At 51.4% G+C, this 24,858-nt stretch overlaps 1 long non-coding RNA gene across 2 annotated transcripts; it reads right to left on the minus strand.

Annotated features, from left to right (window-relative positions):
* Nucleotides 1-15,758: 15,758 nt before the first annotated feature.
* LOC135363957 (uncharacterized) lies at nt 15,759-23,827 on the minus strand. Of its 2 annotated transcripts, XR_010410394.1 has the most exons (4): nt 23,562-23,827; nt 22,306-22,478; nt 22,059-22,194; nt 15,759-16,646 (listed from the first exon to the last, which is right to left on the minus strand). It is a non-coding gene; the product is annotated as an uncharacterized LOC135363957 (long non-coding RNA). The 2 variants fall into 2 exon arrangements; XR_010410393.1 differs by having other exon boundaries at nt 22,306-23,827.
* Nucleotides 23,828-24,858: the final 1,031 nt, after the last annotated feature.

A 24,858-nucleotide genomic window follows, 5' to 3' on the forward strand; every position in this document is an offset into this window, starting at 1 on the left:
TCATTGAATTCACACCACTACCCCCACAGACTTGGTGGGCGTAGTTCCGTCCCAAAAAGGAGGTTCACGGAGGTCAGAGGAACTGTCTCAAGGTCATGGTGGCAAGACCCAAGTGACTGAAACTGTGCATTTTCCACAGGGCTTCCGGGGTCAAACAGGCCAGACGGAGTCACAGAGGAGTAAAAACGACAGGACAGCCATGGCTAACACTTTCCTGAGGACTTCACTGAAAAAGTGCGGGTCCCTAAGCACCTTGACCTCCCTGTGGGACTGGGGTGAATTTCAGCTCCCGTTGGGCTCAGAGAGGTGGGCTCAGAGAGGGCGTGCGACTTGCCCTGCCTTACAGCTGATTGGTGGCAGGGCAGGACTGTGGGCTCCCTGGGGTGGGGTGGGGGGTGGGGAGGATGCTGCCCAATTTGTTCCTGCCCAACCCCCCCCCACCCCAGCTTCACTCCCCAGTCTGGCTTTGGCTTCCTGATTCTCTTCATATCCCCCTGAGGACTAGCACTTTGCAGGGGCGTTTGGGATAGACCCGAGGTCGTCCCCCACCCCCACCCCCACCCCCGCCCCTGCCACAGGCATTTCTGGGTGGTGGGAAAGGAAATGCCTATCCTTCCCCCTGGGTGCCCTGCCTCCTGTTGGCCGCTGAGCCAGCACCTGGGCGGGGAAGAGGATAGAATGGAGCCATTCAGACAGTTTTCCTGACGCAATAACCATTGCTAAACCCTTGCATCCCTGAGCGTTTTATGGAGGGTGGTGATTTCGAGCAGCAGGACCCCCCAAACTCACCCAGCTGCCACAGCAAGGCCCTGCAGGTCAAATGCTAGTCCAGAAGAACAGTTACCCCGAGGCTGGGCTTTAGAAAAGCAGCAGGAACGCCAACGACCCCACGGTTGATCCAACTCGTCCACACCCCTAGCTACTGTAGATCAACAAAATCCTCTCGGCTGGGAGGGGCAAACCCAAGTCTCCATTTACAGATGACAAACCTGATTTGCCCAAGGTCACGGAATGAGTAAAGGGTAGAAATGAGGCGCAAATCTGACTTTCACACTCGTGGGCTAGTGGTCGCTTTGCCACAGCTGGGGGCCTGTGCTGGGGACCACGGAACAAGACCAAGGAACCCTTAGCCAGACGGACCCATGTGCAAACCCTGGGCCTGCAGCCTCAGGCAAGTCCCTTAACTTCTCTGAGCCGTGCTTTCCTCCTCTGCAGGCGAGCGGGGGTTGTGGTTAAGAATTTGAGCTCTGGGGGCACCTGGGTGGCTCAGTTGGTTAAGTGACTGCCTCAGCTCAGGTCATGATCTCAGGGTTCTGGGATCAAGCCCCGCATCGACTCCCTGCTCGGAGGGAGGCCTGTTTCTCCCTCTCCCACTCCCCTCCTTGCGTTCCCTCTCTCGCTGTCTCTCTCTCTCTCTCTGTCAAATAAATAAATAAATAAAATCTTAAAAAAAAAAAAAAAAGAATTTGAGCTCTGGAGTCAGAACACCTGATTTTTCATCCCGGCTGCACTGTGTACAGCCCGTGCGACCTTGGACAAGTCTCTGTGTTCACACCTCTCTGAATTCAGTTTCCTTGTCTGTCAAATGAGCATTTAAAAACCCACCTACGGCTTCCTGTGAGAATTTTTTTTGCTAATAATGCAAGTAAGGCTCTTAGCACAGGCCTGGGTGATGGTAAGCAGTCAGTAAAGATTAACCATTAGTACCACCTGCAAAATGGAGAACAAAAGAGCTTTTGGCGATTAAAGGAGAGAGCGCGTTCCGGCGGGGAGGGGGTGTCTGTGTGTGTGTGTGTCTGTGTGTCCATGTGTGTGTCTGTGTGTCTATGTATGAGTCTGTGTGTGTGTGTCTGTGTTAAGGATGTGTGGGGGATTTCTCCACAGATTGAATTGGAACCTTCTAGAAGGCAGGAGAAGGGGACCCAGGATGGCCCTGCACCTGCTTGGGATGCTTCCCTCTGAAACAACCACCTGGCCTTCACCTGTGTGCTCTATCAACTCTTCCCTATGAGTCAAGTGCTATGTCCTTCCAACCACTCCTCGTTCCAGCACAATCCCCTTGGGAGAACTCCCTCAAGCTGGAAACCTTCCTGGCCAGAGTAGTGAAAGGGCAAAATGGAAATACACATGGGCCTCAGTGTTTCATAACTGCCGTAAGTCACTCTTCTTCACAGAAGACATGGTGAAGCGACAAGAGCTCCCCATCTTATCAGCAAGGCTGGGCCCACGTGCCTCTCAGGCATCCCTCATCTGGGTCCTTTGTATGCTCTCTCTGCACTGGAAGCATGTCCCCTCGATGTTCTGCTGATGCCATGTCAGGCTCAGGAGGGGAAACAACATGACCAGGTCAAACACCGCTTCTGTCTTCTTCATTCTCGGCTTTTCCCGGCCCTTTCCCAGCAACCTCAGAGGCCTGGCAACTTGCTGTGTATTCATTAGAAGTTCTTTTTTTTTTTTTTTAAGTTTTTATTTAAATTCCAGTTAGTTAACAGACAGTGTAATATTAGTTTCAGGTGTACAGTATGACGATTTTTTTTTAGTTTTTTTTTTTATTTACAATTCCATATATCACCCTGGCTAGAAAATCTTTAGTTTGAAAATAACTAGGATTATAGTATCATAATAAATAGGGGTTGATTTCCTCACATAAAAAGAAATTCAAAACTGAATAAAAACTGTTGTGATTTTGGCAGCACCGTGATGTCAAAGCCAATCATATCATGATTCTGTTTGTTCTCCCTCATGGTTGCAAAATGGCTGCTACAGCTCCGGATAATCGTTATCTGTTCTCAAGGCAGAAAAGGAAAGAATGGCCCAAAATAGTGGTGTTATTAGCATTTATTCCTGTATCAGTCAGTCATTTGCTGTTGCATAAAATACCACTGCAAAATTTAGTGACTTATTAGTTCACGACTCAGGGTTGGAGTTTGGGCTGGGTTGAGGTGGCGGTTCTTCTTCTGGTCTAGTGGGCTCCCTCGTGTGACGGCAGTCAGGCGATGGCTCAGGAAGGGCTCTATTGTCCAAGATAGCCTCACTCACACGTCTTCTATGTGATGCTGGCTCCTGGAGATACGATGACAGAAGCCGAGGTCAGAGTAATGTCATTGCTGGAAGGGGACCACTAGCCAAGGAGTGTGGGTGGCCTCTACAAGCTGGAATCGTCAAGGAATGGACTCTTCCCTAAAACTTCCAGAAAGAACGAATCCTGCCACCTTGATTGTACCGCAGTAAGACCCATTTTGGATCTCTGGCCTCCAGAACTGTAAGATAGTAACTTTGTGTGAAGTCGATGCCCTTGTGGTATTTTGTTATGGCAGCAAGAGCAAACTCTCTCCATGTGATGCTCTCTCATTCTCGAAGGTCCCACTGCCTGATTTGTAAAGCTATACTGGAACATGGCCACCCGTTCCTTCCCGTATGATCTATGTCTGCTTTCATGTGGCAGGAGCAGAGTAGTTGTGAGGGACACTCTATGACCCACGAAGCCTAGAATATTTACTCTCTGGCCCTATACAGGGAACGTTTGCCAGTCTCTGCTTGAGGAGGCGAGCCGGGGCTTCCTTGCATGGTGGGTCTTAGCAAGAGAACAAGAGTTTGCTTCAAAGTTCTTGGAAGTTCAAAGGTTGGAAGTCCCACAATGTCACCTCCTCTCCATTTTGGTCAAACAAAGCAAGTCCCAAGGCCAGTCACAGAGGTCAGTAGTAAGTCCCACCTCTTAATGGAGAAGAAGCAGGGTCACACTGCAAAGGAGTGTGTGTACGGGTGATCTTATTGTGGCTGTCTTTGTGGACCATCTCAGAACCCCCTTTTGTCAGGGGATCAAAGCCTCCCCAGGGACTCCCCACCAGACATCCCTTCAATCTCACTGGCCACAACAGGGCTGCACGGGGAGCTGGGGAAGCAGCTGCAGGATTATCATGACTGGTTTAGGCCAAGAGCGATCCACCACTTGGCAGCCATGCTCCATTAGCCAGGAAAGGGGAGTAGGTGCTGAGGAGGCTGTTAGCAAAGGTTGTCCTACCTGTGCTGTCCGGGTGGTCCTGAATGTATCAAGTTCACTCACTCCACAAATACACATCCAAATATCACGAACCTGCTCTGTGCCCATTTCTGGACAGGGTTGGTGTAGGGGAAGGTGGTGTAATCCCTGTCTTCAAGGAGGCCACAAGCCCCCGGAGAAACTCTCCTCTGTGGCCAAGGAAGGTCTGCACAAGGATTTTCACTGCCATCCTATTTTTAGAAGGGAGTAAGGGAAAGCAACACTCTGACAGAAGAGGATACAGAAACTCGTTCTATGATGGGCACGTTTATAGTAATTAAAAGAAATGAACCAAACCCTCACACATCAACCTGGATAATTCATGAACGCATCTGAAGTGAAAAAAGCAAGGTGCAAAATACTGTGTGGTGTATAATACCATTGATGTAAATTGCGAAACAAAACAATGGTATAAATTGCTTTTGGAAAAATAGCAGGTAGTCAAAAGATGTGAACATGGGAGGGAAGGGAGAGGAGATGGGAATGTAGCTGAAGCACTAATATTTTATCCCTTTAAAAAAAACTAGAGAGAGGGCACCTGGGTGGCTCAGTTGGTTAAGCAGCTGCCTTCAGCTCTGGTTAGCAAAGGTTGGGGTCCTGGGACGGAGGACCCTGCTCAGTGGGGCATCTGCTTCTCCTTCTCCCTCTGCCCCTCCTCCCAGCTCGTTCGCTCTCTCTCTCTCTCTCTCTCAAATAGATAGGTAAGTTCTTAAAAAAAAAAGTAGAGCGATTAGAAGGATACATTACAATGGTTGTAAATGGGTTATATTTATTCCCTGTGTGTGAATATAAGTATGTGTTTGTGTCCATGTATATGTGTGAAATATATATATTTCACATATATATGAAATATTTCATAATAAAACATTTTTTAAACCCACCAAATAGTTGAGGAGCTGTGACCATCCAACATGAAGGAATCAGGGAAGGAGTCAAGGGCAATCTGTAGGGCAAGCCCGCTCTCGGTCATTCTTAGTGCTCCCCACCCTGGGCCAGAGGCTAGTAATTCAGTGGACGTCCTTGTGTCAACTTTTCGGGGAGGGCCTGGAGCATGGAAACTTAAGTGAAGGGCGAAAACTGAGTTGTCTCAGTTGAACTCAGGAGTTCAGAAAAAAGGGGTCACTGGAGGCCCAGGCTAGAGAAGGGGCTGGGGCCTGAGGCTGGCAGGACCGGCAGTGTCCTCCTGACGCAACTCCTTCTCCTTCCTGAGCAGACTACTTACTCTGTGTCATGGCAGCCGAGGATGCTGGCAGGTACAGAAGCTTGGAATCAACAGGCCTGGGGCGGGGCCCCAAATTCTGCCCGTCCTAAGCCGTGCATCCGTGCAAGTCTTGCGTTACCTCCCTAGGGCCTCAGTTTTCTCATTAGTAAAATGGGTATCAAAACCCTTGGCCTGCCTCCCTCATGGGGTTGCTGAGTGGAGTGGAAAAGATGGAGGGTGTACAAGTCCCACAAGCCAGGGAGGGATGTGTGCTCCCCAGTCTGTGTAAACTGAGGGTTTCCACTGATTTGCCTGCAGGGGTTTCTCTCAGCTTCGATGGGGGCCTTTGATAATCCAGTTTTCACAAAGCAGCATGAACTTGCTTTATTTACATCATATTGGTACTATGATCTGTGCTTAGAGCAAAGTCAGCAGCGGGGTGGGTACCCGGGAGCAGAGCCGAGGAGATGGCTCTCATCCAGCACCCCCACCCATGGACTCATTCCACAAACATTTCAGGATGTAGGCTTGGAGGTGGTGATGCCAACAGAGTCGGCCTCTAAGGAGTACTCAGCGTCGGGGGGGTGAGGGGGACAGCTACGAGCCCAAGGAGTTCTGAGATTGTCCACCACCTTTTCAACTATATGTTGGGAAAGAGAGTTTCCAAATTCGGATGATGCAGTTTGCCGCTTCTTCCAGAGGCTTCTTTGGGGGAGGAAAAGACACCTAAGGACAATCTTGGAGGCTAGGCAGGATTATCCTGGTTTGGGAGGGAATTCCAGGTAGAGGGGACAGCTTGGATAAAGCCGCAGAAGCAGGATAGCTTATAATTTACCAGGATTTTGAAGGGACAACTCCAGTGAATATGAGCTTTTTTGTGTTTGATTTGTTTGTTTTGTCATTTCACTGAACTTTAAGCTAGAGCTGAATTTTGCCATTAGGATTAGTGTAGGGAGGACCAGAGGTCAACCCAAGTTCCTCCACTGCAAATTCTTCATTCTAAGCCTCATTTTCCTTGCCTATAAAATGGGCTTGTTGCAGAGTTGTCCAAGTAAGAAATGAGAAATGGACATAAGTTTTCAATAAACACTTATTTTTTTCAGGTAGGTTTCATGCCCAGCATGGAGCCCAGTGGGGGACTTGAACTCACAACTCTGAGATCAAAACCTGATCAAGAGTCAGCCGCTTAACTGACTGAGCCACCCAGGTGTCCCTCAATGAATACTTTTAATTGAACTGCTCAAAAATGTACTTTGCCTACCTTATTGCCAACTTCTCTTTCCTTCTCAGCGCCCTGAGCCTACTGTAAGGAGCCAACTAAATCTTCCCCCCAAAATACACCCTCTGAGGTGAGGTTTAGCTGTTGTTGCCCCAGGGAGAGGGTTCCCCGAACAACAGGTGACCCTGGGGGCCAGGGCGGGTGGTGCTTCAGAGGGAACTGGGGGAGACTGTGAACAGCCTGGGGAGTTGGCAGAGGGGATTCCTCTGCAGTGTGTCTATGGGGGCTGGGCAGGAACCTCCCTCGAGAAGGCCTCTTTCCCCCTTGCTTCTGACCAGTCCACGGAGTCCATTTACCTGGTGACTTCACGTGCCCCAGGCAGGTGCCATCCCTGACAAGGGCAGTGCCCCGGACGCCTGAGTCACTTGTCCCATTGCTTCCAATGTATCCCCTGAACTGGGGGTGAAGGGTATTGAGAATCTTCCCAGAGGCCCCCAGGGCCATCGGGAGACCTCCCCCAGCTGCAGAGCAGGGCCCTCCATGCCCTCCCACTGCCATCATGTTGGCCCCCGTCCACGGGGCCTGCCTGGCGGAAGCCCCCTTGATGTGGCTGGCGGCTGGCAGGCACGGGGGCCCCCAGACCTCACAACTCCCTGCAAGGTGGGCTCACCGCTCCCGCCCTCCTGAGCCAGCTCGGCGTGATTAAACTGTGTGGCCAAGGTCACACAGCAGCTAAGTGACAGAGTTAGGGCTTGCCCTCTGGTGACAGGATCCATCTGACTGGCCCTCTGCCTCTCTTCCCCTAGACAGGCAGGATGTGGGATCTGAACGCACTTCCCGGAAGGGGCGGCCGGGGAGGCCGAGGGTGAATCAGAGCCGGCCCTTTGCCATGTCCTCTCAGGAAACACTAGGTTGATTGTGGTCCATTGTTGCTCTCCCTGCACATGAATGAGTGTGAGTAACTGCAGAACAGAAAGGAGGCAGTTCCTGGGTAGGGGGCACAGATAGAGGAGGGGACATTCCTGGGAACAGGAGGTGCCCCTTTCCGGAGCCAGGGGGGCTAAGCCCCACCTCATCTGGGGCAGAGAGGAGAAGAGGAGAGCCAGGAGGGTCTCTGCGCAGCACTCAGGGATGCCGGGTATATACGTGCGAACAGAGAGCTGGTGCAGGACGGGGGCACTGTGGAGCTGATTCTGGAGCCCGAGGACCCTGGGAGAAGTCTGGAACAGCCTCTGTGGGCAGAGCAGAGGGGACTTGGGGAACAGAGGAGGTGCAGGCAGGGTTGTGAAACAGGTGCTTTGGCAACCAGAGATCCGTGTGGGACAAGGGAGTGTCGGAGGGGATGGACGATGGGGCTGCATTTGGGGCCTGGATGAATGGTTCCAGATTTGCAGTCGCTCTGCCAGCCTGCTCCCACAGGCAGGACACACGTACGTGGTCTCGGGGCCGAAACGAGGGAGCCTGGGTTCCAACACAGGTGCTGCCAGGTGCTGGCAGTGGGAGTCGGGGGGACCTTGAGCCGGTCAATGCACCCTCTGTAGGTACAGAAAACAGACCTCAAGGGCAGCATGCTTGGCCGGACCTCAATGGCCAATGGCTCAGAGTAAAGCCTGAGGGGAGTAGGGGATGGCTCCATGGGGTGGCCAAATGCCACTTCTGGAACTTTTATCAAAACATGTAAAATCTTTATCAAGGGTAATAAAATTCAAACCCCTCCAAGGCTGCTCAGCCCTGCCCCTGCCTACTAGAACTTCATCTCCTCATCATGTTCCAGTCACACCTTTTTCTCTATATGAAAATGGCAGACACTTTCTGCCCCAGGGCCTTTGCCCATGCTAAATCCTCTTCTAGAAGCCTCTTCCTCGCCACTCATCCCATTTCTTCTCCCCACCAACTCCCACCCATTGTTCAGGTTTTAGCTGAAATTCCTCAGAGATACCTTTCCTGAACCCCTGAACTAAATTAGCTGGGTCACTCTGTCACTTCTGCTCCCAGGATTCAATGGTGCTCCCTTTTATCACTGATCCTCACAGGGAAATTATTCATGCAATTATTTGTTTAGTGCTTGCCCCCACCCCCACCCCATTAGATCACAGGTGCCGGCAGGCCAGCAACCATATCTATTTCCCTTACCAGTGTACCCCAGCCATCCTTTGTTGATAGGAAAAGGGAAAGGAAGGAAGGAAGGAAGGAAGGAAGGAAGGAAGGAAGGAAGGAAGGAAGGAAGGAAGGAAGGAAGAAAACTAGGCTAAATGAAATGGTGGGTAGACAGAAGGAAAGAAAGAAGGAAAAAAGAGGGAGAAAGAGAGGAAGGAAGGAAAGGAGGGAGGAAAGCAGGCAGGCCAAATGGATTGGCGGGTGATTGAAAGGAAGCAGGAAGGGAGGGAGGGAGGAGGGAGAGCTCCCTGGCCGGCAGCAGCAGAATGAGGCCAGCCCTTTTAGGGGAATGGCGTAGGCCCCCCACAAAGCACACACCCTGTGTGCTGTCCTCCGTCCCCGCAGCAGGCAGTTCCCTGGGTGGGAAGGACGAGCAAAGGCTGGTCTGCCTCCCCCCAGAGACCCATGTAGAGCCCCCGGCCCGGGCAGCCCCTTCCAGGCAGCTTGTGAGCTCTACTCCCTGGCCGCCCGGTGTGCCGGTCCCCCTGGATGCCCAGTGTGCCGGGTCCCTGGCCTCCCCGTGTGCCGGTCCCCCTGGCTACCCGGTGTGCCGGGCCAGATCCTTCATGTCCCAGACCCTCCCTGGGCTCTTGTCTAAAGTGAGATGAAGCATCAACCGTCCAATGACACTGGGCACCAGGAGATGACCGAGAGGGTGGCCCCGAGGCCCCCGGCCTCTTACCGGGCCCAGCAGAGGTGTTCAGCAACAGCAGGGTTCTCCCACGTCCTGTGTCTTCACCCTCTTCTCAATCTTGCCCGTGGTCACCACCTCCCGCAGACCAGTGCGTGCCCTCAGGCAGAGCCCAAGCAGGGGGACAGGAAGGGAAGGAAAGAACGTGGGTAAGGGGCATCCAAGAGTCCTGCCTATGTTGGAATCATGACTCAGCCATTCTCTGGCTGTGTGACCGTGGCAAGTGATTTAACCACTCTGTGTCTCGGTTTTCCCATCTATGAAATGAGGACGACAGAAAGGCTCGCCTCATGGGCTTGTAATGAGGATTGAATGAGTTGATATTTATAAAGATCTTAAAACATTACTTGGCACATAATGAGCCATGTTTATAAAATAATTAACATCATAATAGCCATCATTTATTGAATTTACCTCCTGCCTGGCTCTGGATAGCATTTTCCTGCATCATTTCTGTCTCCCAGGAACTCCCGGACTCGGGAACCCATGCACAAAGGTTAAGTGACTGGCTCAAGGTCATTCCTGGCTAGAGCCTGGGTTCCCGATGCAAGCGGAGTCAGTTGAATTCTTTTTTATTTCAAGCTACAGCCAAGGGTACCCACACACAGTGTTGTTCCATCCCTGCATCTCAGTCACCACAGTGCATGAGCCAGAAGAGATGCCAGGAACAAAGTCACTTAGGCATTCAAGGTGGAGGTAGTTGTTATGTGCTGTGTCGGGATTTTATATTTCCGCAGAAGATCTGACCCTTTAACTTGGGGAGTGCTGCCTTCTTTCCTCTTTGCTCACCCTGCTGACCTGGATCCCGGCACCTAGCTCCCTTAGAGTTACTGCTCTGTGATCCCAGGCGGCCCCTAGCCCCCATTCCTTGTTCCCTTGTTGGGTGGGTAAGGGTTTGGGGAGGAGGGCTTTAGCTGGAGAGCCTGGAAGTCCTGGGCCCCCTCCCTGCACTGGCCCTAAATGTCTTCCCGTCTCTTAACCTAGTTCCCCCATCTCTGAAAGAAAGGGGTTTAATTTCAAACTAAAGGAGTAGTCTCCTTTAGTCCAAACTACGTATTAGAATTACTTGGGGGGAGATTTATTTTTTAAGAGTTTATTTTTAAGCCATCTCTACACGCAATGTGGAGCTCAACCCCGGGGGGGGAGGTTGTTTAAACACCTACGCCTGCCCCCATCTCCCCACCCGAGGTTCCGATGAAGTGATCTGGTCTGGGCTATCAATACTGTTAGAGCTTCTTCCGGGTGATTCTAAGAGCCAAAGGACAAGACTTGTGGTTTCAGGAGCAGAGTGAAATGTTCTATTATCTGTGGCAAAATGAGAAAAATGACCAGAGTGCATTAAGTTTTCCTTAGAGATAAGTGTGTTCAATTTAAAGATGTCGTTTATCTGACATTATACCCTTTCTATGCTTTGGGGACGCTTAAGTCCTTTTTCTTGGGATAATACAACGACAACAGGTGGCTCTGGCTTTTTTTTTTTTTTTTTAAACATCCTTTTTAACCAAATAAAAATTTTGGCAATACTGCCTCCAAAATTGTGAGGGAACTATTTCCTGGCTAGAGAAATCCAAACATTCAGAAACTCCAGCCTGGGTCCGTGCTGTCCAATGCAGTACGACTAGACGTAAGAGGCGGTAGAACCCGTGAACTGTGGCTCGTCCAAATGGAGGGGTGCTCGCAGGTTAAAATACACATGGCATGTCGAAGACTTTGTATGAATATAGCTCATTAATAAGTTTTACATCACTCAGGTGTTGAAATGTTAATATCTTGGATACACTGGGTTGAATAAAATAGATGATTAAAATTAATCTCCCCTGTTTCTTTGCACTTTTTAGAGATACAGGCCCTCGACAATTTAAAATTACACGTACGGGGCGCCTGGGTGGCTCAGTCGGTGAAGCGTCTGCCTTCAGCTCGGGTCATGATCCCAGGGTCCTGGGATTGAGCCCCGTGTCGGGCTCCCTGCTTCTCCCTCTGCCTTCCGCTCCCCCTGCTTGTGCTCACTCTCTCTCTCCGACAAATAAATAAATAAAATCTTTCAAAAAGATAAAATAGATAAAAGCAAGAGAAGGGAAGCTGTCAGACCCCAGGAGGCCGAGGCTCAGAACTCACCCAGCGTCCCCTTTGCCACAAGCGTTGGCCAAAGCAAGTGAGGGGCCAGCCTAGATTCCAGGGCTGAGCAAACAGACCCTGTCTCTCCAGTAAGAAGGGCTGCAGGGGATTGTGGCCACTGGACAATCTCCTGACTCGAGCTCAGCGGCCCCAAACGAGGAAAGGGTATGCCTGCTCCCTGCACCCTGGTCTTTGTCAGGCCCTCACTGGGACGTTCTTGGATCCTCAGCGCTTTTACCCCCATGGGCTCCTGCCTCCCGGAAGATTGATAGACAGATGATAGAGAGATAGAGAACTAGAGATTATATTTTATGATGAACGTAATGGAGGCTAGATTCGTTATTACATATTCATTATTATTATGTTCTCTTTTTTCTGATTTCATAAGAAAGGAAAATGGAACCCTTTTTGTGGGGCCCCATAACATCCCGGGCACAAGGCTTTGTATCTTGTGGGTCACGTGGAGAAGTTGGTCCTGTGTTTTGTGGCTGATCGAGCACAGGGCACCCCAGCCCAAGGGGTTCAGAGTCCTAGCCATTGCTCAGCAACCTGGGAACTGTTCAGGGTGACAGAGGGTGCGGCAGGCGTCCTCGGAATGAGTTACATATTTCCCTAGTGAGCTGTATTCCAAATCCCCTATAAGGACATGGGTACTTTGCCCTTCCTTAAGTGATGGGCCATGACTCCATTTCTAGGGAAACTCATGGAAGCCAGGTGAGACCAGGAAGGGCATTCAGGGCTCCGATGGTGATAATAACATCAGAGAGCACCCCCCTTTGGTGGATGGCTTTATGGCTGGCCAAGGGCTTTCCCACATCCCCCTGCCTATGAGCCTCGCATCCGCACTCCAAGGTGCGTGCGGCAGGTGGTTCTGCCCACCTTTTCACAGAAACGGACGTTAAGGCTCAGCAATGTAAAATGACTTGCCCATTTAGTGGTGGGTTCTCTGGAAGAGCACCCTGGGCTAGCCCCCTGTCACCACGTGAGTCCCACATGATCCCTGGAGGCGACTACTGTGACCAACAGCCCGGGCAACAGAAGCTTCCTGTGCCCCTGAAGGAGGTCTGGCCTCAAAGGAGAGGCCCAGCCTGGTTAGTGCTAGAATGTTCCCTGACAGCCACATGAGCCACGTGTATTTGGGGTGGGGGAGGGCTGGGTGATTCTTTCAGATTCCGGGGGACTATGTAGCTCTTCAAAATCAGAGCCTGCTTTTGGCTTCTTCCCACATGTGGATGCTGGTCTGTTGTTTTTGACAAGGTTCTGTTGTTATTGGAGCCTGGGTGGCTCAGTCGGTTAAGCGTCTGATTCTTGATTTCAGCTCAGGTCATGAACTCGGGGTCATGGGCTTGAGCCCTGCGTCGGGCTCGGTGCTCACTGTGGAGTCTGCTTGAGATTCTCTCCCTCTCCCCCACCCCCTGCTCGTGCTCTCTGTCTCTCTCTCAAAATAAATAGTCTTTTTTTTTTTTTCAGTTTTTTTTATTAGCATATAATGTATTATTTGTTTCAGAGGTACAGGTCTGTGATTCATCAGTCTTACACAATTCACAGCGCTCACCATAGTAACTACCCTCCCCAATGTCCATCACCCAGCCACCCCATCCCTCCCACCCCCAATAAAATCTTAAAAAAAACAAACCAAGATTATGTTACTACCACTATTTATTTGGAGAGCATACCAGAAAGAACACAGTCCAAAGCCAAACGGCCCCGTCTCTTATGCCACCTTCTCCCAGAGAAGCTGATTCAGCCGCTCAGACCCAGTTTCATGAATCTGAACTGAGGCGAGTGTCACCCACCTCCTGGGGCCCCTTTGTGAGGATGAACTGAGGAAAGAGGTGACAAGTGTTTAGCCCATTGCTCAAAGGCATGCTCTGGGCTCAGAGGTGCTCGCGGTCTGGACTCCTCTTGTCGATATTTATCTGCCCAAGACCCACATGGAGCATCATGGGGGCCAAGCTGACCACAAAACCCTTTCCCCTGCCCTGTTGCTGGCCATCTTCCCGTGGCCTCTGTGGTGAAACATGTGGTCCATCACCTCAGACCAACGTAGAACAGATATTCTAAGCACTGAGGACATCCTTCTGTGAGAACATGAGGGATTGGGGTTCTTGCCCCTCCGAGCACCTGTCTGGAAATAGGCGGCCCAGCCCTGGCCCCTGCAGCTGAGGCTGTAGGAGCTGAGACGCAAGGGTGCTGGGCGGGCCGCGGGGAGCAGCATGGAGCCTGCCTATTAGTCACATTTCCTACATGCACCCAAAGCCATTTCCACCCACCGCGAAGGATGTGAGAAGGCTCCCCCCGCCCTGGAAACCACTCTCCTCCCAGCTGGCCCCAGTGTACCTCAGCCATGGTGACAACCTGTTTCCTGCCACAGTCTTGGGGCCTTACGAAAAGTCAGCTCAACTCAAAGAGTTACTGAGTTGCTGCCGACATACCAGACTCTGGGGTACAGAGACTGACTGGACACAGTCAGGACCCTGGGGTCATTTGCAGATGAGCTCAGCAGAGCGTGGAGAGGAGCAGGGGGTCGTGGAGGCACAGAGCAGGACCACCTAATAAAAGCCAGCTGAGATAGGTGTAGGTGGGGTGAGCGCAGGGAAGGCTTCCTGGTGAGGGTGATAGCTGAGCTGCGTTCTGGATGCCACCCGTAAGCAAAGGGCTCAGCCTGAGCAGAGGCTCAGAGGCACTGTGGGCTCTGGAATGCTGGGTAGTTTGCTGAGGGGGAGGGGAAGAGGAGGAAAGGGGGGGCGGGGCTACACCCGAGGAGGCTGCGTGTCAGAGGGACCCCGGGTGACAGGCAGGGAGGGGTAGAATGGCCAGCTCTGTGACTCCAGGACCAACTCTGGCCACCCCGGGGTACCTGGCCCGCAGCAGACACACACTGCAGCCTGTGGGCAGGTGCTCAGGGAGACCCTGAGGACGGAACAGAGAAGGGACAGTCTCGGGGAGGGGCAGCTCCCCAGCGGGGGCACTTCGGTCTACCAAAGCCGCATCCCCGATTTGAGGTGGTGCTTGAATGGATCATTTGCATTTTAAGAGTTACGTCTTCGTGTTCATGAGCATTAGAAGAATACGGAGAGGGGCGCCCGGCTGGCTCAGTCGGAACAGCATGTGATTCTGGATCTCGGAGTCGTGAGTTCGAGCCCCACACTGGGTGCAGCGATTACTTAAATAAAGATTTAAAAAAATACAGAAAGAACATCATGCCTTTTAAAAGATATCCCTTGGAATTCTTTAAGTCGAGGGAAAGGGTGTATTGACGCCACCAAGTGCCGATGAGGACTGGGGGCAGCGTCTACTGATCTCAAGGCCTCACGCAACGGGCCGTAAGGGCTCAGCGAAGAGCTGGTGAATGAATGACGAGAACAGGGAACACGGGCAACGGGAGGGCTTGGTTTGGGCGGGACGCGGTGTGTTCTCAGGGGCAGGAACCCCTCACAGCCCTGCTCACTGGCCCTGGGGACCAGTGCTGGCTTGGGTCAGCCGGTGGGAAGGGAATCAGCTCAGCCCCTTGGGCCTGGAAAAGGCAACCAGGGAGCCTACACCGAGGGTGTGGATGGCAACAGTGAGCGATGAACTCACTACCTCCCAAGTGTCCTCGGATGCCCTGGCAGCCATCCTTGGGTACGCCTACCAGAACTGAAGAGTCAAGGGGAAGAAACGGACAGCGGCCTCAGCCGCCTTCCCCCGGGTGGTTGGCATCACTGTTTAGGGGCCGCGGAGACGGGGCTGGGAAGCTGGTTAGAACCCACTCCTCTGCTTCCCGAGAAGGTGCAGACCCCCGCCCAGAGCCGTGGAGGAGCTCCCACCACTGAGAACCCACAGCAGCCCACACAGACCAAGCTAATAATAGCCCACATCAAGCGTCCCCTTTCTGTGCCAAGCACTTTATGAGCCTCATCAAATTTATCCCCCAAACAGCCCCGGAAAGTAAGTATGTGGAGTGTTTCCACTTTATAGGTGAAAACACTGAAGTTCGGAAAAGTTAACCAATACTCCTCAAGCTCCCGTGTCCGCTTAGCGGTGGGGCCAGGATTTACACTCAGATCTGTTTGACAGACGCCAGAACCTCGGTGCTTGACCCTGGTGCGCATTGCCACTGTTTGTTACTTCTGGAACAGTCTTGTTGAGATTTAATTCACATACCATGGAGGTCACCCTTCAAAGTGCATAATGCAATGGTTCATAGGGTCACACAGCCGTCCCCACAGTCAGTCTGAGAGCATTTTCAGCATCCCCCAAAGAAACCCCATACCCGTTAGATTCCCCCCCCAACAACGCGCTGCCACCACCCCTGCCATCCCGCCCCCCCAGCCCCACGCAACCACTACTCTACTTTCTGTCTCCGTGGAGTTGCCTGTTCTGGGTATTTCACATAAACAGAATCATACAGTACGCCATCTTTTGTGGCTGGTTTCTTTTCCTTCGCATCATGTTTTCAGAGGTCATCCAGGTGGGGGCGCGTGTCTCTCCTTCATTCCGTGCCACTGCTCAGTAATTGTCTGTTGTACGGATACGCCACATTTTGTGTATCCATTCATCCACTGATGGGCCTTTGGGCTGTTTCCACCGTTTGCCCACGTTGAACAAGGCTGCTTATGAGTATTCATGTACAAGTGTTTTGGTGGATGCATTTCTCTTGGGCAGATACCTAGGAGCAGAATTTCTGGGCCAAATCGTAACTGCATGTACATGGCCACTGTTTTGAGGGAAACAGAATCTGTCTGTTTGCAGATGAGAAAACAGAGACTCCAAAAATCCCAGTGACCTGCCCAAGTTGTATAAGGAAGGCTTTGCTTTGAGTTACAGCCAATTTCAAAAGCCGAGCTTTTTCAATGTATTCCACTGTGCATTGTAGGAGCTCATTTCCTACAACTTTAAGGTAGGTGCGGTGGGAGGGGGAGGGGGGCGGCGAGACGCTGTCAGAATTAAGCCGATGAGTTAAGCAGGATCTCTGCTTCTAAGTGACTTACCATGACTCGGCCATTCACACCGTGAACCTTGTCCAGCACGTGCTATGTGCTGAGCTTTGCGATGGGCATGATGCCGACCACAAAGGTAAAGGCTGTGCCATCCTGACCCTCAAGGAGCTCCACCTCTACTGAAGAAGGCCTTGGGCTTGTCAGTAAACAACACTGGTGAGTGACAAGTGCTGGGACCCAGGAAGGAGCTCAGGACACATGGCAGGGCTGAAGATGACCTCCCAGGGCTTCTGGCTGGAGGGCTGGGAAATGGACAATGAGCATAAGCAAAAGGCATTTCAAAGTGAGGGGATAGTCTGTTTCAAGGCCTTACAGTGTTGGTGGGTCTGGTGGAGGGTAGAGGCAGAGACCGGGATGAGAAGCTGGGCAGCTGGGCAGGGCCTCAAACACCACACCCGGAAGATTGGACTTGCTCTTTGGAAGTGTCTGAGGCAGGAGTGATATAAGGAAATTTGGTGGTTAGCAAAATCCCTCTGGAGCAGTAAAAAGAATGAGAGATGAAAGTGGAGCAGTTAGAAGCCTACTGCACCAGTCCCAGCAATAGAAGAAAGGGACTGAATAGGACAGTGGCTCTAGGGATGGAGAGGAAAGAACAAATGGCAGAAGCCTCTAGCAAGGGGGGGAGTGTCTGTGCCATTATTTGGCATTGGTAGAGGCAACCTCTGAGAGGTAGGGGCTGAATGGTGGCCCCCCGAAAATGTTTGCCCACTGGGAACCTGTGAGCGCAACCTAAGGGTCTTTGCAGATGTTATTAAGCGTCTTGAGATGATCTTATCCTGGATCATCCCAAGAGGACCTTGATTTTGGATTTCTGGTCTCCCGGACGGTGAGAAAATAAATTTCTATTGTTTTAAGCCACCAATTTTATGGTAATTTGTTACAGCAGCCCTGGGAGACTGATAATCCACAGGGTGCTGTGGGTTCCCGGGGTTGGGAGACCCAGCACCTCATTTCCACATCTCTGGGCTCCCGGGAAGGAGGTGCCCGTCTCCCATCTGCAGACCCAGATAAGGCAAGGCTGGAGGGAGAAAAGCTCTCCCTCTGCCTCGTGCTAAAAAAACAGTCTCCAGTGTGTTGCCACATGAGGATTAGTCAAATAATTACGAGCTCTGACTTCCCCTGAGTGATGCGGTGGGGCTGAAGGCTGAGGCCTTGGGAAGAGTGAGTGGGGTCGTCGCGTGGTCAGGGAGGAAAGGCAGCATGAGTCGCCTCCCAGGAGAGGCCGATCTCCGTGGGAACCTACTAGAAACCCGACCAAGTTCACAGGTGACACACCCCAAACATGAGCCAGTCAGGTGAACCAGAGGCCACTCACCAGCCACCAGCCTGACACATTCCACTCCGAATGGTGAGCTCACCCTTTAATCGTCCGCAAAGCCCTCTCAGAAGCAACACTGCTGGGAGCAAGGTTAGGCAAAGTCACCCCCTCGGTAGAGGCCGGGGAGCCCAGGGTGGTAGCAAACTCAGGGGCTTCGGAGTCTAATGAGCTGGGTTCAAAGTCCAGCACCGCCTCTTCATAGTCCTGTGTGTCGGGATCCCGTAAGTCATTTCACTCCGCCTCAGTTTTCTCATCTCTGAAATGGGGATGACTAGACCCACACTGCAGGATTGTTTAGAAAATTAAATGAGCTGTCATATGCCAAGTGCCGAGCACACAGTAGATGGTTTTGAGCAATTGGCAACATGTATTGAACACCTACTGTGGGCCACCTGCCAGGAACACTGGTGAACAAGCAGGTGGCCACCTTCATGGAGCAACCAGATAACGAGGCAGACGCAGCCCCGAGTGGGGAGGCTTTGATGCGAGGGTCAGGGGTCAAGGGGAATTCCACAGGAAGTTAAGTTGAAGTTAGAATCATACTCCTGTGGGATTCGGGGATCAACTTGAGGTCATAGGACAAGTAGTGGCCAGGTGAGTACTCAGACCCATGCTTCAGAGCCCCACTGGCTGCCACCTCTGCTCTAGGGCCTGGGCAGTCTCTGAGGGTCCAGTTGTGCAGGGTTGGGCCAGCTCTAGGTCAGAGAGTCAGCCCACTTGGAACCTGCAAGCTTCCACCTTGGGTGCTGGGCCTTCCGCCTGCTGCCCAGGGGGCCCCCCACGGCCTTGGTCTGGGCCTGGTACTCCATGTGATAGAGGTACCACAGTTTGTTTATCCATTCACATGTTAATGGATAGTTGGCTTGTTTCCAGTTTGTGTTTATTAGAGATAAAGTTGCTATGAGTATTTGTTTACAAGTTTGGTGTGAGCATATGTTTTCATTTCTCTTGGGCAGATTCCTAGGAAGAGAATGGGTGGATCATGGTAGATATAATTTAACTTTGTGAGAAACTGCTAAAGTGTTTTCCAAAGAGGTTGTACTATTTACATTCTCACAGGATATGAATGTTCCAGTTACTTCACTTCCCTGACAACACTTAGTAGCAGCAGTCTTTACTTTTAGCCACTGTCATAGTCTGCTCGGGCTGCCATAAGAAATGCCAGAGACCGGGTGGCATAAGCAACAGAAATTTATTTTCTTATACTTCCGGAGGCTGGAAGTCTGAGGTCAGGGTGCCAGCATGGTCCAGTTCTGGTAAGGACTCTCTTTCCGGTGTGCAGACCAGTGGTCTCTTCACCCCCTTAATAAGAGCACCAATCCCACAAGGGGGCTCCACTCTCATGATCTCATCTAACTTTAATCACCTCCCAAAGACCCCACCTCCAAATACAACCACACTGGGAATTAGGTCTTCAACATATGAATTTGTGGGGAACATGAACATTTGGTTTACTACAGCCATTCTAAAATACGTATCATGGTATCACATTGTGGTTTTAATTTGCATTTCCCTAATGATTGATGACATTGAGCATCTTTTAATGTGATCACTCGGCACCTGCTTATCTTTTGTTGGTGAAGTGTCCGTTCAGATCTTTTGCCCATTTTTTACACATGTGTTGCGTGTTTTCTTACTATTGAGTTTTGAGAGTTCTTTATATATAATGGATATAAGTGCTTTAGCAGATATATGATTTGCAAATATTTTCTCCAAGTCTGTAGCTTATCTCATCTGTCACTTAATAGTAACTTTTAAAAAGCAGAAGTTTTAAAATTTTGATGAAGTTCAATTAACCCACTTGTTTGATGGGTGACACTTTGGAAGTCACACCTGAGAATCTTTGCATAACCCAAGGTCACTAAGTTTTCCTCTTATGTTTTTTATTCTAGAAATTTCATAGTTTTAGGTTTTGCACTTATACTTATTATCTATTTTGAGTTAAATTTTTTATCTTGCACATGGTATGGTCCAAGCTCATTTTTTGAGCCTAGGGGGTATCCAAATATCCCAGCATTATTTGTTAATAGCCCATCCTTTCTCCACAGAACTGCCTTTGCACCTTTGTAAAAAAAAAAAAAAATCAGTTATCCATATATGGGTAGATCGGTTTCTGGACTCTCTTTTGTCTCTCATTATGCCAATACCACATCGAGCTTTACCACAGGACTGGAAACCAGGTAGCATTAGCTCTCCAACTTGGTTCTTCTTCAAAGTTGTTTGGCAGATCTAGGTCCTTTGCATTTCCATATGAATTTTTGTATTGGTGTGTCAATTTCTCAAAAAGAAAAAAAACATGGTGGGACTCTGGACCTGGTAGTTGCTCAGGAAACTGTCACGGACAGTGTTGAATATTCACCCTACGACCGTGCTTGGTGGTTTACTGGACTTTTTCATGTCCTCCCATTAACTCTCAATAACCCTGAGACAGAAGCAGGTGTGGCGTTTCCCACCATATGACAAGGAAAGCTGAGCCTCAAAGGGATCGTGCATTCCCCATAGTCACACTGCCGTTGTCATCCTGCTAGCACGTGGTAGACACAGGTTTTGAATGCATGAGGTCCGGACTCCAACTCTGGGGCTCTCCATACCACCCTACCTCTAAGGAGGGGTCTCCGGGATCTCCCTAATATTCTAAAAGTTTAATAAGCTGGACAAAAAGAGGCACTCATTGTTTGGGTTACCTTTAAAAAAAAAATTCCAAATGTTGGTGCCATGCAAATGTATTTCCGTTGCCCTAATCTGAGCGCTTTCCTCTGTTCTCCTAAAATGTGGGCGTCAGTCTTAATAGGAAATCCATATGTCTCTGTTCCCTTTTAACTTTCTTTCTTGGCAGGAATACAGCTCCACGGAGGAAAGGGGAGAGGAAATGGGGATACATCACAGAAGGAAGGATTCCAGTTTGAAATGAGAAAGAACTTCCAGATGGTGGAGGCTGCCAAGCCCTGGGTGAAACTGCCAGAAAGAATGAGAACATTTCCAGCCTGGAAATCCTGAGGTCCACAGCTCCGCAAAGAAGAGCGATGGCCTTGACTCTCTCTTTCCTCTGAGTGATGCATCCTCCCAGGGGCACGATGACAGTCACAGGCGTCCCCAAGTGAGCCCACACTGCCGGTGGGACCCACAACGGAGTTGATGTACAGCGTAGGTAGCAGCTCTGAAATAGAGGGTTTCTTTTGGGTCGGGCTCCCTGAAAAGGGTTTCCGAGATGGAGATTTGCATGGAGGTGTGTTGAGAGGGCTCCTGGGGCCGGCATCCGGGTGGGGTGCGGGGAGAGGAAGCAGATCGGGACACTGATGCGCCAGGCAGCTACAACGGAGGCCTCAGCCCATCACAGCTCCGGGGCTGGCGTGGCCCTCAAGAGTCGGCCCCACGGTAGCCCCCTGTCAAGCAGTCGTTATTTGGGAGGTGCCCCTCGGGAAGGCAGAGAGACTCAGCTGGGAGCTCTCGGCGGCCAGCGCTCCCGGCAGCTGGGGAAAGGAGCGCCTTGGTCCCAGACAGCGTGTGCACGGCAGGGGCACCAGACAACCACTGCTGGGTCTAAGATGGCCCTGCACCCTCCCTGTGTTCTCCACTGTTCCATGGAATGTTCCAACCTCGAACCACCAGGAACACGCCTCCAGATGTCCCTTGTGAGGCTGCAAGTCCATTCACTGTTGGCTTCTCCAGGAAGGGCAGAGTTAAATCTTGTCATGCAACAATATCACCATCTAGAAGTTCTCCTTCTGGGCCCTTTACAAGACTCATCTGCACCCCCTTGGATCCATGCTTCAAGCCCCCCACCCCACCCCCGCCACCTCCCCGTAGGACAGGGACCTTTCCATCTCTCCACGCCCAGGGCCTGGCAGGGTCTGGCATGAGGCAGGTCCCCAGCACATGAGTGATGAAAAGGTGAAGAAATGCTCTAGCTCTGAGCTCACAGGGATCTCCCAAGGGCTTACTCTCTTTTCTCACTTTTTCTCACTTGATGTGCTCTGAGCTTACGCTTCCATTTTCACCAATCTCAGGGTTCCTGTTGATATTAATGAAAGCCCAGCTAATTCTAGAACTCTGTGATTTCCTTCATGTCACCTTCAGTGATTGAGAGAACCCCTTGGCGGACTCGTGGACCAGATAACTGATCAACCAGGAAGGCCCCTCTCCTGTCCCCTCCCCCCAGGAGGAAGGTTGCGCTTCTTCCTTCACCCGTGCCAACGGGAAGCTTCCCGAGAAAGAGGAAACACCCCACAGTGTTCCATCAGTGTGGCCCGGCTGGGATGGTCAGGAGAGAAATCCCAAGAGAGGCTAGAGGGAGAAATGCCCTCATGGAGGGGAGCTTTTCTCCTTTAATACATACCGTGGTACACCTGCTATGCGCCGAAGGACGCGCCGTGGTCTGTGCTGTGATGGGGTCCGCATAGGCTGCGCTGGGAGCCCAAGAGACCAAGCGCTTAAGGCCGATTGCAGGGTGGGGGCTGGAGGGTCAGCAAGGCCTGGAGGAGGAAAAGAGGGCTAAGCTGAGAGCCTGAATGAGGAGGGGGACCTAGCCCTGTAAAAGGAGGAGGTGAGGGCACAAGGAACAGTTCAGGCCAAGGGAACGGCACCTGCGAAAGCCACAGGCAGGCTAGGGACGTGGAGCTGTGGGGGAGGCCCGCAGGCAGAGCCATAGGGAACATGGAGGCTGATGGGATGGCGTGGACAGAACGCCAGGGCCCGGGTAGGGAGCCAAGTGTGCGGAGCCAAGGCTAGCGGCGTCTTCAGGCACAGTCGGGGGGTCCTGGGAGTGTGTGGAATAAAATATCGGTTAAAACAGAGCCCCTTGGGAAGAGTCCAGAGCAGCCCCCAGCCTCCCCCAGCCCCAGTGGGAATGGAGGCCCAGAGTCAACAGCAACAGCATTTTGGGGGGTGGGGGTTCTCTCCGTGGAATCGGCTAACCTCGCACGCGCACAGCCAGGACGTCCTCGCCCCCTTCAGGTCCTTGCCTAAACAGCTTGTTTGCGATCATTGCCCCTACCCCCCATTACTCTATTTGCTACTTTGTCTACTCTTTCTCCTGCCTGCTCTATTTTTCTCCTTGGCCCTTGGCACCACCCACGCCCCTGCATTTGCTCATCTGACTGTCCGTTAGCCGTTTCCCCTCACTTCTTGTCTGTTTTGTTCACTGCTGTATCCCCTAGAGCCTAGATGCTGGGCACCCTGTAGCTCCCCAGTGCCTAGTTATGGAATGAAACTGCTAATAACTCCTCCTGCCTTCATACGTCCCATCCATTCTTTCCTTTATCCTCATAACAACCCCCATTGTACAGCTGAGCAAACTGAGGCCAAGGGACATAAAGAATCACAAGTAGACATCTAGCCAGTGGCAAAGCTGGGCCTCACACCCTTGGATTGGGAGTTGCTGCGGCCAGGTCTCCTCGGGAAACTGCTTTAGCATCTGCAAGAGTCCTCGATATCTAAGAAGGGTAGGTATTTTCACCCCCCTCCCCGCCATGTGCACACGCACACATTCGAAAAGCAAAAAAAACCAAATTCGAACAACTGCATGCCCAAATTCATAGAACAGATTTGCAAATCCAAAGTGACGGCGTTGGCTAAGTTATTGGCATAAACCTCTGTCTCACACGTGGGTCACGAGTGTGTTGGTAAATCTGTCGGTGGGGGGGAACTCCGGGAAATGGGTATCCTTTCCCCCAGCCCATGTGGGGTGACCAGCCTGGGAAGCGTGTTAACTCCTGCATCCCAGGCCTTGAGCCTGGAGGCTCAAGGCTGAGAGGGGTCAAGGATGCGCCTCATGGTGAGTCTCGGGGCTCCTGGTCTGGGGGGCAGAGGGACGCTGTGGCCCAGAACGCCAGGCCTCAACCTTGTCTGTCCCCTGGCAGTTTGGGCGGGAGAGGCGTCCGGAGAAGGTGGGAAGCTGTTGGTCTTGAGCTCCAAGTGCGTCTCCTGCAAAGCTCCTTGGTCTGGGTGGGAAGAGGTCAGAGTTCACCCCCAGCGCAGGTGCAGCTCCTCCCCACCCCTTGCTTCCTCCATCAGCCGAAGCCCACAGTTTGAGTGGCTTTTGGTTGACTTCCTTGGGGAAGAAAATGATGATACAAATGACTCCATCTTTCACTTCCCAGACCCCACCCAGTGCACTTTTAAGATGTGGAAATTTTATTAAATCCCTGAGCACAGCTTCTTTCTACATTTTCTGTGGTTTAACTCTCCCTGGGTCTTTTTGCTTATGGTTTGGGCTTTTTTCCCCCTCTTTAAATCTGAGAGTTTTCTTTCTCCATTGTCTCTTAAATGAAACAAGTGCTAACATTTCTAGTATTTTCTACAGGCCTTGCATACTCGGACAGTAAGTACGTACTGACCTGGCAACCAGTACATCTCTGTGCATGTGGATCCCCAGTATGAATCTGGGTTCTCCTCTACCTGACTGCCCCTGTCCTTCACTCCCTCCTTTGCAGACTGGCCTCAGGACCTTGGCTCACACAGGTCCCCTGGGAGAATGGCTTTGCTCCCTCCCATTTACCCAAATTGGTCTCTTCCTTGCCCTAGGCAAGGTTCCCCCAGGCAATAAAAATCTTTTCTGAGCACTGTAGCCCCTCTTATCCCTCCTCCCTCCTGAAGGACTGGGCCTGCCTCCCCGATCTGGTAGTGCAGTTCACCTCTGGGCGATCGTCTTTGAAAAATACGAAATTAACTGTAAGGATATGAATATGCATTTTAGGAAAATGAACTGCCCCGCCCTCAAACCTGGTTCCTCCTACCACCACCCACTCCCCAGGTAGCCCACTGTGAGTTTGGTTGATACTTCCAGGTTATTTAATTCCCATGCTTTCACACATATTCAAATAAAACGCACTTGCCTCCAAAGCAGGAACCTAGGCTGAGACGTCCAGCCAGGCTTCTGTGATTAGTGCTCAATTTCTTCTACATGTTTCGTCTCCCTGGATCTGGGCAGCCCCAGGAAGCATGCAGAGTAGGGGGTGATCCCTCCTTTTCACAGGTGAAGCTGCAGAGGTGCAGAGAAATTAATGGGGTTGCCTCAGGTCACAGAGCTAGTAAGAAAGAGAGTGAAATTGGAACGCTTGTCTTCTGACATGCCCAGCTGTTCTGGGAAAAGCACCGAAGGACGCTTGACTTCCCTAAACCTTACTCCCTGAGTGCCC

This window comes from Mirounga angustirostris, unplaced genomic scaffold (assembly GCF_029215605.1).
Source record: "Mirounga angustirostris isolate CCGP_5_RB_7025 unplaced genomic scaffold, mMirAng1.0.hap1 SCAF_4, whole genome shotgun sequence".
NCBI classification, from domain to species: Eukaryota; Metazoa; Chordata; class Mammalia; order Carnivora; family Phocidae; genus Mirounga; species Mirounga angustirostris.